Source organism: Prionailurus bengalensis, chromosome A2 (assembly GCF_016509475.1).
Source record: "Prionailurus bengalensis isolate Pbe53 chromosome A2, Fcat_Pben_1.1_paternal_pri, whole genome shotgun sequence".
In the NCBI taxonomy this organism is placed as follows: domain Eukaryota; kingdom Metazoa; phylum Chordata; class Mammalia; order Carnivora; family Felidae; genus Prionailurus; species Prionailurus bengalensis.
The window spans coordinates 1,545,054-1,557,723 of NC_057348.1; the positions used below are offsets into that span (position 1 = coordinate 1,545,054).

The 12,670-nt window shown below is 53.7% G+C and overlaps 1 long non-coding RNA gene across 1 annotated transcript; it reads right to left on the minus strand.

The window, feature by feature from the left end:
- Positions 1 to 5,972: 5,972 nt before the first annotated feature.
- LOC122486649 lies at positions 5,973 to 11,226 on the minus strand. The gene is made up of 2 exons (XR_006298200.1): positions 8,946 to 11,226; positions 5,973 to 7,115 (listed from the first exon to the last, which is right to left on the minus strand). It is a non-coding gene; the product is annotated as an uncharacterized LOC122486649 (long non-coding RNA).
- Positions 11,227 to 12,670: the final 1,444 nt, after the last annotated feature.

Here is a 12,670-nt window from a genome sequence, read left to right on the forward strand (position 1 = left end):
TGGACAGGTGGCGGGGAGGGGAGGCCCGGGGGTCGCGGCGATGAGGCCAGTTGCACTGCGTGTCCCGGCAGCCAAGGGCGCCGTTTCCCGCACTCCGTTCACGCTAAGCTGGAGCCCGGGCGGAGGGGAGTGCGGGAGGGACCCGGGACAGAGGCAGTGAGGGCTGTGGGGTGCCCGGCCCTCCGGTAAGCATCTGAGTTCCCTGGAAGTGACAAACGACAAGGCTACCGGGGCCACGTTAGGAAGGGTGTGGTCTGAAGGGGTGAGGGTTCTGTTTGTGGCAGGAGGGGTCTCACGGGTTCAGTTCTGTGTGGCAGGAAAGCCACCCTGGCGCCAAGGGCAGGCTGTCACTGGAGTTCTGCGGTCCGGTCAGAAGTACCCGCTTTGCCCCTGAAATGGCTGAGGGTGGCCGGGCCACAGGGGCCACATCTCAGGGTTCGCAGGCTCCCTGGACCCCACGGGGGAAGGTGTGGGCTTGGGGGGACTGTGTGTTCACATTAAACACAAGCCTCATTGCCACGTGCAGGGACAGCCTCGGGAACCCTGCAGGTGAGTGGACTTGGGTTCTGCGCGTGGCCGTGGACCCAGAGCCCATGCCACCTGCCCGCAGGCCTGACCGGGGTGCTGTGTGAGACTGCGCGTCTGTGTCACTGCCACCTCGTGTGTGAGGTTGTGTAGTCGCGTGTGGCTGTATGGCAACAGTGTGTGCTCTTGTGTGGCTGTGTGAGGATGTACAGTCACGCGTGACTGTGTGTAGTTGTGTCCCGGAGTGTTTGTGGGGTGGCTGTGCGTGGCTGTGTCACTCAGTGTGCGACCACGCACGTGAGCCTGTGTGTGTCTGTGTTGTGTTTGTGATTGCACTGGGAGATGCTGTCTGATTTTGTACGCGGTTGTGTGAGGCATCACGTGTGTGAACTCCTTACTAGCCTCCTGGCCTGGAGAACGGGGATGGCGGCCACCGCGGCTCGCGTGGATCGGAGAGCCAGGCCACGGCGGTCCCCAGGAGACGCGGCGGCACGCGGCCCTCGCACACAAGACGTCAGACGTAGGCACTGATCGGACCGCGGTGTGTGGACCGAGGCCAGTGAAGCCCGCAGCCCATCCTGGCTTTGAGCCCCGTCCTTGACGTGCATGTGGCCCCAAGTTCACGCCGTGTGCAGGGCGGGGTTTGGAGGGTCCGCGGACAGTGTGGTGAGCGGCCTTTCGCTAAGGCTGGGAACTCCTATTCGGAACAGCCTGCTCTGAGTGCGGCCTGAAGACAGAGCATCCCCCTCCCGTGATCACTGCGATCACTGCTGTGGGGGGAGAGTCTGATGCCCTGGGAGAGACTGGGAGGAACCCGGGAGGGACCGGGCAGAGGCGGGTGCTCCTCTGACCGCGGCCGGGTGAGCCCTGCCCGTCCTGGAGGGGAACAGAGGCAGAGGAAGCAGATGCCCGTGTCTGGGCCTCGTCATCCACGCGCTACAGGCAAGGTGCGTGTGGGGGCCGCCGTGTGCTTCTGGGATGCGTGACTCTTACCGAGGGGTGTGGCTGGTGCATGGGGAGCCAGGAACCCCATCTTGGAGGCTCACCTGCTGTACCTGGACAGCAGGGTCCTGGGGTGACAGGGGCCCATTTCATGATAGAGAAGCCACCAGCGAAGTGGGGGACGTCGCTGGGATCCAAAGAACTGTGTGTGTGAGGAAGAGGAGGGGAGGCAGACAGACAGAGGCAGAGAGAGGGAGTCTCTCCAAGCCTCAGTTTCTTCATCTATAAACTGGTGCAGGCGTGACCTTTCTGCTCGTGGCTGCTCCTCTCCTTGTCCATGTGAGTAGAGACGGGACACAGCTGTCCCCAGCTATGTATTTTAACATTCATGGCTCTAAAATTAATGCAAAGGATAATATATTCGGGCTGCTGGCTCATACCTGGATAAGGCTTTGTTTTTCCTCCTCTACCTCTATTAATTAAAATCAATGATTTGGGGGGGGGCACCTGGTGGCTCAGTTCGGTTGAGCGTTGGACTTCGGCTCAGGTCATGATCGCACAGTTTGTGAGTTTGAGCCGCACGTCAGGCTCTCTGCTGACAGCATGGAGCCTGCTTAGGATTCTGATTCTCTCTGCCTCTCTCTCTGCCCCTCCCCCACTCGCACTCCCTCTCTCTTGCGCCCAGGTGGCTCAGTCAGTTAAGTGGCCGACTCTTGATTTCAGCTCAGGTCATGACCTCACAGTTCATGAGTTCTAGCCCTGTGTTGGGTTCATTGCTGATGTCGGGGAGCCTATTTGGGATTCCCTCTCCCCCTCTCTGCCCCTTCCCTGCTCACCCTCTATCTTTCAAAATAAATAAACATTAAAAAAAAATTTTTAAACAGGATAAAATTTAAAAACATTAAAAAAAGTAAAATCAATGATTTTGGAACAATTTTACTTGCAAAGATGGCATGGCAGGTCCCCGCACACGCTGCACCAGCTTCCCCTCATGTAACCACAGTGCAAAGATGCAGACCAGAAAATTAATGTGGGCACAGCACTTGCAGCCAACCTCGTTCAGGTTTCCCAGTTTTCCCACGAATGTACTTTTTCCATTTTGGGCTCCAGTCTGGGAGCCCCCATGGCATTTAGGACCTGCATTAATCTTACTTTTTAAATTTTCATTTTACTTATTTACTTTGAGAGTGTGTGCACTCGAGCAGGGGAGGGACAGAGAGAGACGGAGAGAGAGAATCCCAAGCAGGCTCCGCACTGTTAACCCAGAGCCCAACTTAAACCCACAAACTGTGAGATCATGACCCGAGCTAAAATCCAGAGTTGGATGCCCAACCAACCGAGCCACCCAGGCGCCCGAGACCTGTGTTAATTTTAAATTATACAAGTTGTAGGTGGCTGGAGGTTTGTTTCTTGAATCTTTGAATCTTTATCTGTTTTCCCGGGTATCACCCGTGTTTATCAGCAACCCCGCCCGGCGCCCTGAGGGGTCCCCAACTCCCTGTTCCTCTGTGCATGTTACTAAAGCTAAGGGAACACACGATATCATCACTGCAAACAGTTTTCTCACAAACACCTCTTCCCATGAAAACCTAACAAAAAGTCCACAGACAGAAAGGAAAAAAAGAGGCCGAGCTTATTAAATTTCCTGTAGGCTTGCTGAGTGATTTATTTCATGGAGTGGGGGCGGCGGGCGGGGGAGGTCTCCTGGCGAGCCCGCAGAGAGGCGGGAGAAACAGGAGAGGCTGGAGGGCGGGCAAGGGGGGCCTGTTCCAGCAGCAGGCCTTGGGCCGTGCAGCCGGGTGGGATGCAAGGGGGGCCAGCATCACATGGGATCAGGGGAAAGATGGACTTTCACAGGGGGCTGGGGTGGGGTGGGGGCAGTGGGGAGGGTCGAAGCAGAGGCGAAGTCAGGGTTTTCCTGGGCAGACAGTGAACTCCGGTGCTCTTTTGCCCTTGCAGACGCTGGATCAGCACCCCAACCGACCGGGCACAGGTGGCCACTGGGGGCGAGGGGAGATCAGCCGCGGGCACCTGGCCGCTACAGGAAGGGTGAGGGGCCTGGAAGAGGTGGAGAGAAGGGGCCAGATGGGCCCCTGATAGTAAAGTGTGGTGCCTGGAAGGGAACAGAACACCGGGTGGGGTCTGGAGCCTGCGTATAAATGAGTGAGCGGATGATGCATAGCAAATTATTCCAGATGTTAGCAGATTAAAACATTTATTAGAGGCACCTGGTAGGCTCAGTTGGTGGAGACTGTGACTCTTGACCTTGGAGTCAGGAGTTCGAGCCCCATGTTGGGGGTGAGGTTTACTTACAACAAACGTTTATCAGTTTATCACGCCATGGTTTCCGTGGGGCGGGATCTGAGGGTGATTCATCCAGGTGGTCTGGGCTCGGGGCCTCTCATGATGTTGCCGTCAGGGTGTTGGCCGGGGCCGGAAGAACTGCTTCTGGGCCTGCGTCTGTGCAGTGGTGCGTGAGCATCGTCGCGGCAAGCGGCCCCCGAGGCGATGCCTCTTGTGGCAGCCCTTGAAGCCTTGGTCCATTGCTCTGGCACACTGTCCTGAGGAGTGACGTCCTGGCCGTTGACACCAAGCTGTGCCCCCTGGAGCCGTGAGGCCAGAGTGTGGGGTGAGATGGCGGTTCTCTCGGTCAGGATTGGGTTAAGAATGAAGAGAACGTCCATTTGCTCTTTCCCTGACTTCCGCTTCTCCCAAAGGGACCCACGGAAGTCCAGGCTCAGCACCATCCTGCAGTCTACTCCCAAGGGTGCAGACTGCACAATCCAGGAGAAAACAGATATAGCAGGGGGTGGAAGCATCTGCCATGAGGATATAGATAAGCATGGCAGGCAGCAGGCACAGCAGATGCAAAGGCCCCGGGGCAGGATTGTGTCCTGCATGTTTGAGGAGCAGTGGGAAGGCTCCGTGGCTCTAGTGAGGGAGGAAGGAGGAACAGCTGAGGACACACGAGGGAGGATGGGTGGGACTGGGTCTCCCAGGCATTTTGCCCTGAGTGAAAGCCCCGGGGAGGATGGAGCAGAGGTGGGACATGGCCTGAGTCAGGTTTTAGCCGCTGAGGATAGAAGCCGCCAGCCCTGTGATGAGGCCTGGGTGGTTCTCTGTTTAACCAAGGCAGGTGCGGCACAGGTGGGCCAATGCTAGGTATGTTCTGGGGGTGGGGCAGCCAGCACTTCCAGGCTGTGGAAACATGTCATGCTGACCCTAGGAGATGTGGTCTCAGTTGATCACAGAAGGTGCTGTCTGAGGCAGGGAAGGCCGTGGGAAGCCACAGGCTTCAGTCTGGTGTGCGTCAGATCTGAGCAGCTTGCCAGTCATTAGGCTGTGGTCACCACAAGTTTGGTGGCTTGAACCAGCTCACATTTAATACCTCTCAGTTTCTGTGGGTCCAGAATCTGGACGTGGCTGAGCTGGCCCCCGTGCTCAGGATCACACGAGACCGTGTTCTCAACTGAAGGCCAGACTGGGGAAGGACCCACCTTCCAAACTCATTCAGGTCATGGGCGAGCACGGAGGGCCTGGCTTTGGCAGCCTGCCAGCTGGTGGCCGCCCTCTGTTCCTACAGGCCATCTGGGGGTCTCCTAGGTGGCCACATACTTCATCAAGCCAGCAAGGGGGTTGTTAGCTCCAGTCTGCCAATACAGGGTCTTACCTAACGCAATATACTCAGGACAGGGATGGCCCATTGGCTCTGCTGCATTCCAATGCGTAGAAGCAAGCCACACAAACTCAGGGGGTGAGACTGCCCAGGGGTGTGAATACCAGGAGGGGAGGGCCCATGGGGTCACCTTGGGTCACCAGCAGGAGGAGGCTCCAGCAGCCAGCTGGACCTGAGTCCAGAATTCAGAAGAGGAGTCTGGCCAGGAGCTTGTAGAATTCAGGGATGTTATTAAAACCACAAGACTGAGTGGCGTCACCGGAGGAGGGCACCTATCTGGAGGGAGACCATGAAAATATTCATTAAATCTTCTTGAAATGGCCTACTTTTTTAAATTAAATTTTTTTCCCTTTTTTAAAATAAAATGTAGTCACTGCGACACAAATAGAAAATAAGAAAGGGGCACCTGGGGGGGGGGTTCAGTCAGCTGAGTGTCTGACTTCGACTCAGGTCACGATCTTGTGGGTTCGTGAGTTCGAACCCCACATCAGGCGTGCTGCTGTCAGTGCAGACCCTGCTTTGGATCCTCTGTCCCCCCCCTCTCTCTGCTCGTCCCCCGCTAGCACACTCTCTCTCAAAGTAAACAAACATTGAAAAAAAAAACCAAGAAAGAGGAGGTCACTGACAATAAATAAGTACATGGGAAGAAAACCCATGTTTTGGGTTGTATTGTTAGGTAGTTACTGCCCTTTGGGGCCCAGACGAAGCAAGGCAGGCAGGACACTCACCTCGGGCACAAAATTTGAAGGGACAAAAAAACAGTCAGCGTTCATGAGAAATGACGCTGCAGTGCGATCACGAAAACACCAATGAACGCAGAGAAATTCCCGATGAGCAAAATATCGAAGTTTCAAACCAACACAGCACCCGGCAGGGCTGGGAGTGGGGGCGGAGAGAGAGGTGGTCGGGGACGTGCAAAGTCCTGTCTTTGTATTTGGTTGCTCGTTTTCTTGCTGTTAATGTTTATATGTTTAAAATGTTGTGTAAAAATATTTATCTTGAACTGAGGATTGTGGGGGCACCCTTGCACTTTGCCCCTGAGGCCAGCCCCTCGATCCCTTCACCCTAGGCACTGGGCTGGGTACTCTCCCTGAAGGCTGTGCACCCACAGTTCACGCCCTTTTTGAAAACAGTCACTGACAAGAGTTAAGAGTGGCATTAGGAACATGTTGGCTCCAAGCTGAAGCTGTCCCCGGCATCGTCGGGGGGGCTGAAAACAAGTTGTTCCCACCCTGGCGTCGTGCTCAGCACCCCCTTGGGAACCCCTGAATTGTTCCAGACCCTTCCTGGTAGATGAAGACAGAGGGGGAGCAGGTGCCCAGATGTCCTGATCTCCAGGTTATGACTAGAACAGTTCCAGGTGACCTAAGACACTTGGTCACCCCAGATGGGGGTGACTTCCTCGGTGTCACCCCATCCTTGCTGAGTTGGGATGAGAGGCTGGCATTTCGCCTCCCGCCTGGGCCCGGGAACGTCGGGACAGGGGGGTATGTACTCGAGCTGGATGCTGGGCAAGCCACAGGCTCAGCTTGGAGACGCTGGTGTTCACAGCTCACAATGTGGGTCTCTATGTTCTAGAGACCCTGCCTCTTCCTTCCCTCTGTCTCCGTGCACACTTCAGATCTTGGAACCGGTGTCAGTCCTTCTTGAAGCTTCTACTGGTCATTCGCATAACTGGGGACAGCAAGTCGGTGCCTACTGATTTCTCTTCTTTGGCAACTGCACTCATATTCTTTAGATTTGTCTGGGGTGTTCTCGTGTATCTCTCACGCGCAGGTGGTAACCTATCCTCCTACGTTTCTTCCAAAAAAAAAAATAATAAACTATGCCTCATCCTGTCCAGGGCTTTCTCTTAGCTCAAGGTCACCGCGTGAGCCAGCAATCGCCTTCTTGGGTTCTCTCTTATTTCTCTTAATCGGCTATCTTCCCTCTTTGCACTCAGCTTTCGTTGTCCATTCTCTCCCAGCCCAATCTTTACAAAAAAAACCCACAAAAATAAAACAAACTCTAGAAGATATTTTGTAGTCTGAGATTAAGGGCACGAAGGATCTTCTGGAACCTCCCATCCCTTTACCTTTCCCTAAGTAAACTGCCCATTTGTCTGAGACAGGTTGTCTCCATTGTATCTGAGTGAAAAGGGAAAGGGAAAGATAATCGACGTAGGCAGATTCGGTTTGGGGCTGACATTTTTTTTAAGTCCTAAATGAACTTCACGTGTTGGTCTGAACTCTACTTCAGTTTAGAAATACGGGTGCTTTCATGAAAAGAGGCTCAACGTCGCTCCTCATCAGGGAAATACAAATCAAAACCACACTCAGATACCACCTCACGCCAGTCAGAGTGGCCAAAATGAACAAATCAGGAGACTATAGATGCTGGAGAGGATGTGGAGAAACGGGAACCCTCTTGCACTGTTGGCGGGAATGCAAACTGGTGCAGCCGCTCTGGAAAACAGTGTGGAGGCTCCTCAAAAAATTAAAAATAGACCTACCCTATGACCCAGCAATAGCACTGCTAGGAATTTACCCAAGGGATACAGGAGTACTGATGCATAGGGGCACTTGTACCCCAATATTTATAGCAGCACTCTCAACAATAGCCAAATTATGGAAAGAGCCTAAATGACCATCAACTGATGAATGGATAAATAAATTGTGGTTTATATACACAATGGAGTACTACGTGGCAATGAGAAAGAACGAAATATGGCCCTTTGTAGCAACGTGGATGGAACTGGAGAGTGTGATGCTAAGTGAAATAAGCCATACAGAGAAAGACAGATACCATATGTTTTCACTCTTATGTGGATCCTGAGAAACTTAACAGAAACCCATGGGGGAGGGGGAGGAAAAAAAAAAAGAGGTTAGAGTGGGAGAGAGCCAAAGCATAAGAGACTCTTCAAAACTGAGAACAAACTGAGGGTTGATGGGGGGTGGGAGGGAGGGGAGGGTGGGTGATGGGTATTGAGGAGGGCACCTTTTGGGATGAGCACTGGGTGTTGTATGGCAACCAATTTGATAATAAACTTCATATATTGAAAAAAAAATACGGGTGCTTTGAGAAAGTTGAGTTTTAAATCGACTTGACTTTATGACTGGAAACTGGTAATTAGCCCATGATCACTCCAGCCTTCAGCTTTTGTCTCTCAATGTTACGTCATTAAGCGGAACATACAGCGATGCAAAGAGGTTGCTCCTTAGAGGTCTTTAGCCAACGTTTTGCAAAGCTAACATAGGCATACTGATAGCTCACTTGTTGGTAAAATTGTTAGCTTTTCACTGAAGCAACAAATGCCTTGTCTGTGCCAACGATTTGCACAGGCTTTACCAGGACATGAGAGCAAGGCAGAAGGTGCACGTCTGTCCTCGAGGAGTTGACAGGGGTCTAGAAGATTCTCTAACCTGCATGTGTCCATGGAGTACTTCATAATCACTTCCCAGCCAGGGAGCCCTGTTGCCTCCATGGCTTTACGCCTTCTACTCCACACCAGCGTTTACTGCACCAGCGCTGAACCCCCCTTCTGGAATCCACACTCACAAGGACAGGCACAAACTTCTGCTCCATCCATCCTTTCCGATTTCTGTTAGCGATTTTTTTTACTGCAATAGAGTACACCCAACCTAAAATTCACCATCGTAACCATCTCTGAGCGCACAGCTCAGCGGCGTCAGGCACACGCACACTGTGGTGCAGCCACCCCCATCATCCGTGTCCAGAACTTTCCATCTCCCCACACTGAGACTCTGTCCCCATGAAACATGGACTCCCTGCCCCCTGCCCCACCCCTGCCTCCCACATCTACTCTCTGTCTCTGTGGATGGGACTCCTCTAGGGACCTCCTGTGAGTGGGGTCACGCAGGATTTGTCCGTGTCTGGCTTCTGTCCTTCTGTCCTGTGGCGCACAGTGTCCTCGGGGTCCCTCCACGTTATAGCAGGTGTCAGGATTCCTTTGGGAGAATACACATGGAATGGCTAGGAGCAAGGGCTGGTGAAGAGAGTCAGGTGAGGACCTAAACTTTGAACTTGGTGCTGAGGGTGGTAAAGAGCTACTGAAGGGCCAGGGAGTAGCGCCATTGTATGTGTGCAGACCAGGGCCTCTCTCCCTTGGCACTGTGGACATGTGGGGCATCCTGGGCTGTGAGAAGTTGAGCAGCATCTCCGACTTCCACCCCTCAATGCCAAGAGTGCCCCTAGTCATGACAGCCGCAAACATCCCCAAACATCTGCCCACTGTCCCCTGAAGGCAAAATCACCCTGGGTGAGATCCCATGGTCTAGGTAGCTATCTCTAGTTGTATAAAAAATGGGTAGGTTGACGCAGGCCTGGAGTTAGCAAGAACACCACTAGCCCAGGGAAGGGGTGAAGGTATGGGAGCAGGAATAGGTGGGGGGGTCCCCTGGAGAGGAGGAAGGACGTGGAGTGGCCAGATTTGGAGGTGACCAGCAAGGAAGGGAAGGAAGATGGAGAAGTGATAGAGGAAGACTGGGGGGGGGGGGGAGGGGGCTGGTCTAGAGCATCAGCAGATGGGAGAGGTAGTCCCCAGGAGTCTGGAGAGGGAAGAGTGAGCAGGTTGACTGGGGTAATATACACTTCCCACTTGGGACAAGCTGAGCTGTGTGCAGAAGTGTCCCATGTCCATTCCCATCTGAAGCTCCAGAGAGACATGAACTGGAAACTTCTATGTGGAGCTTGCTGGTAGATAAATGATCACTGGTGCTGTGGACTCTCCTAGGGGCAGCACCAGAGAAGGGAGCCGTGGAGGACGGGGTGGGAGAAGGCTGACAGACAGTGACGAGAAAGGCCTCTGCAGCTTACAGCTAGTTGATGTGTTTTGTTTGGTGGCTGCTTACATGGTCCCATCAAGATGTTACCAGCAGAGGAGCCAGCTGGTGAGGACACAAAGACCTAGTGGAAGACCCCTCTATCACTCCTGCTGCCTCTAGGAAGCCCCTAATCAGACTGGAAGAGGAGTTTAGGAGGGAGTTTCCTGACCACAGGCCCGCTGGGGCTACATGTCCACAAGTCTACAAAGGCCTTGGGGAAATAGGCACCCCAACACATGGGGAGGTGACATCATCTGGGACCCTGAACTCCGATGACCCTGACATCGTGTTGACTGTAGTGTGTGTTTGTCTGACCAGAGCTGAAGAGGTGGGTGAAGAGAATCTTCCTTAGTGCCCGTGTAGTAGAAGTTACTGCTCCCTGCTTTAGCGTGTCGATGAGCCATAAGCTTGGTCTTATAAGAGAGACAACCCCATCCTGAACCAGTTCAAGCAAAGACTGGCTCCTTTGCCTGGGCAATCCAGAAGAAGCCCTGGCCTCTGGCAGAGCTGGGTCACTCGGTCTTGTCCCCTGAAGCGTGCCCCTGGGTGTGCCCCCCCACATCTCTTCCTTCAGGGTGTTGATCTCATCCTCCTTCCTGTTGACAGTCAAGGTGGCCCCAAGCCTACCTATGGCAGTTTAGGAGCCCCACTGGGAAGAATGCTTCCCCCCTACTCCCCCCTATTATTGTTAGTCGAACTGTATGAAATTGATCATGTCCTGTTGGTTTTGGTCTAAAAAAAGGGCAATTTCATACAGTTGAAACTCAGGGAAGAAACTCGGTTGGCTTGCTTCAGTCACGCATGACCCCATGGACCAATCACTGATGGGAGTGAAGAGGTGGGTATCGTGACTGGCAGGCCCGGGTTCAGTGTGGACCTGGCACCAAAGGGGGTGGGCATGAGAGTGTGACTGGTAGGTCTGGTGGCCAGGTGCGTGGGGCTCACGCCTGGGGTAAGTCTTCCCCAAAGAAAGTGATCTGGGAAGACAAAAACGATATTGCCACCCCACGTTATAAGAAATGAGAACCAAAGGGACAAGGCCGATCATCGGCCATAATTAGGCCTGAAGAGGTTTACCTTTCTGGGGGTCACAGACTACTTGGGTTGAAGCTGGAACGTGGATTTTGGTCTTCTGATGACCAGCATTCCTTCCACCTGACTGTAGAGCACCATGGGGGAAAGGCAGCTCCCATTTTCAAGGTGTTTTTCCTATGAAGGTGCCTAATGTCCTGAATCAACACTCAGCCCTCTCTCCTGGGTCAGCACTGCCCACAGAAAACTTGTATTAGATTCCTGTTGCTGCTGTAACAATGTGGGCCTCCCGAGCTACATCCAGGTGTGGGCAGGGCTGGTTCCTCCTGGGGGTCCCAAGGAGACCCATCTCTCCCCTTTTCCACATCCGTGGCCTGTGGCCACTCTTCCATACTCACAGCCAGCAGCATGAGGTCTGCCCCTCTCTCTGCCTCCCTCTTATGAGGACCTCGTGAGGACACTGCACCTCTGAAGAACCCAGGGTCACCCCTGCCTTAGGGGCCTCAATTTGGCCCCCCTGGCAAAGTGCCTTCAATGTGCGAGGCGAGCATGTCCAAGGTCCCGGGGACGAGGACATGGACGCCTTTGGAGCTATTCTTCCACCTACCACAGGGTCTAAGCAAAATGCCACTTCTGTGGAAGTGCCCGGGGACACTGTCAGGTTGTTTGGACCAAACAGTCCCTGCCTTTCTAAGCCTTGCTTGGTTCAAAGGCAGATTTTGTAGCCTGATTTTTATCTGCCCTCCACCAAGCCTGCCAACTGCCGGATGAGGTTTCTCGGCCCTTGGAGGAGGCCGCGTGGGGGTCGTGCCGGGGCGCGAATGCACTGGTGCAGGTCCAGCCCGGGGATCAGTGGGACTCAGAGGCGCAGCCAGCAGGCGGCCGGCTCCTCCTGAGTTTCCTTGTTTGTTCACAGAATCTGGCTCCTGGCTCTCCACATTCTGGATGTTTCTGCATCAACTGTGTCCTGCTGCTCCCCATGGTTATTGGCTTCCTCCTCACCTCCTCCAGCTGTCTGCCTCCGGTTTCAGTTTGTGGCCTATGTACCTCCTTGCTTGCTCTCTCTCCTGATCCCTCCCCTCCCTTCTTCTCTTCCTCTCTTTCAGTAATACACACAAGACACCTTAACCATGTCTAAGTACACAGCTCACCGACATTAAGCACATTCACATCATTGTGAATGTTGTCTGCCACCCCACCATCCGTCTCCAGAACTTTCCATCTCCCCAAACTGAGGCTATGTCCCCATGAAGCACTGACTCCTCACCCCCCTGTCCTAGCCCTGGCTCCCACCATCTACTCTCTGTCTCTGTGAACAGGACTCCTCTAGGGACCTCCTTTATGAGTGGGGTCTTGCAGGATGTGTCCTTCTGTGTCTGGCTTCTGTCCCTGCACACAGCATCCTCAGGGTCCATCCACATGGTGGCAGGTGGCAGGATGCCTTCCTTCCTGAGGCTGAACAAGAATATTCCAGCATGTGGGTGGACACATTGTGTTTGTCTTTGACCCACCAATGGACACTTGGGGTGTTTCCACCTCTTGGCCATTGTGGATGCTGCTGCTGTGAACACAGATATATTAGAGCTTCATGACCCCGCTTTCAGGTTCTTCGGGTGTATACCTGGGAATGGCATTGCTGGGTCCTGTGGTCATTCTATGTGATAATTTTATG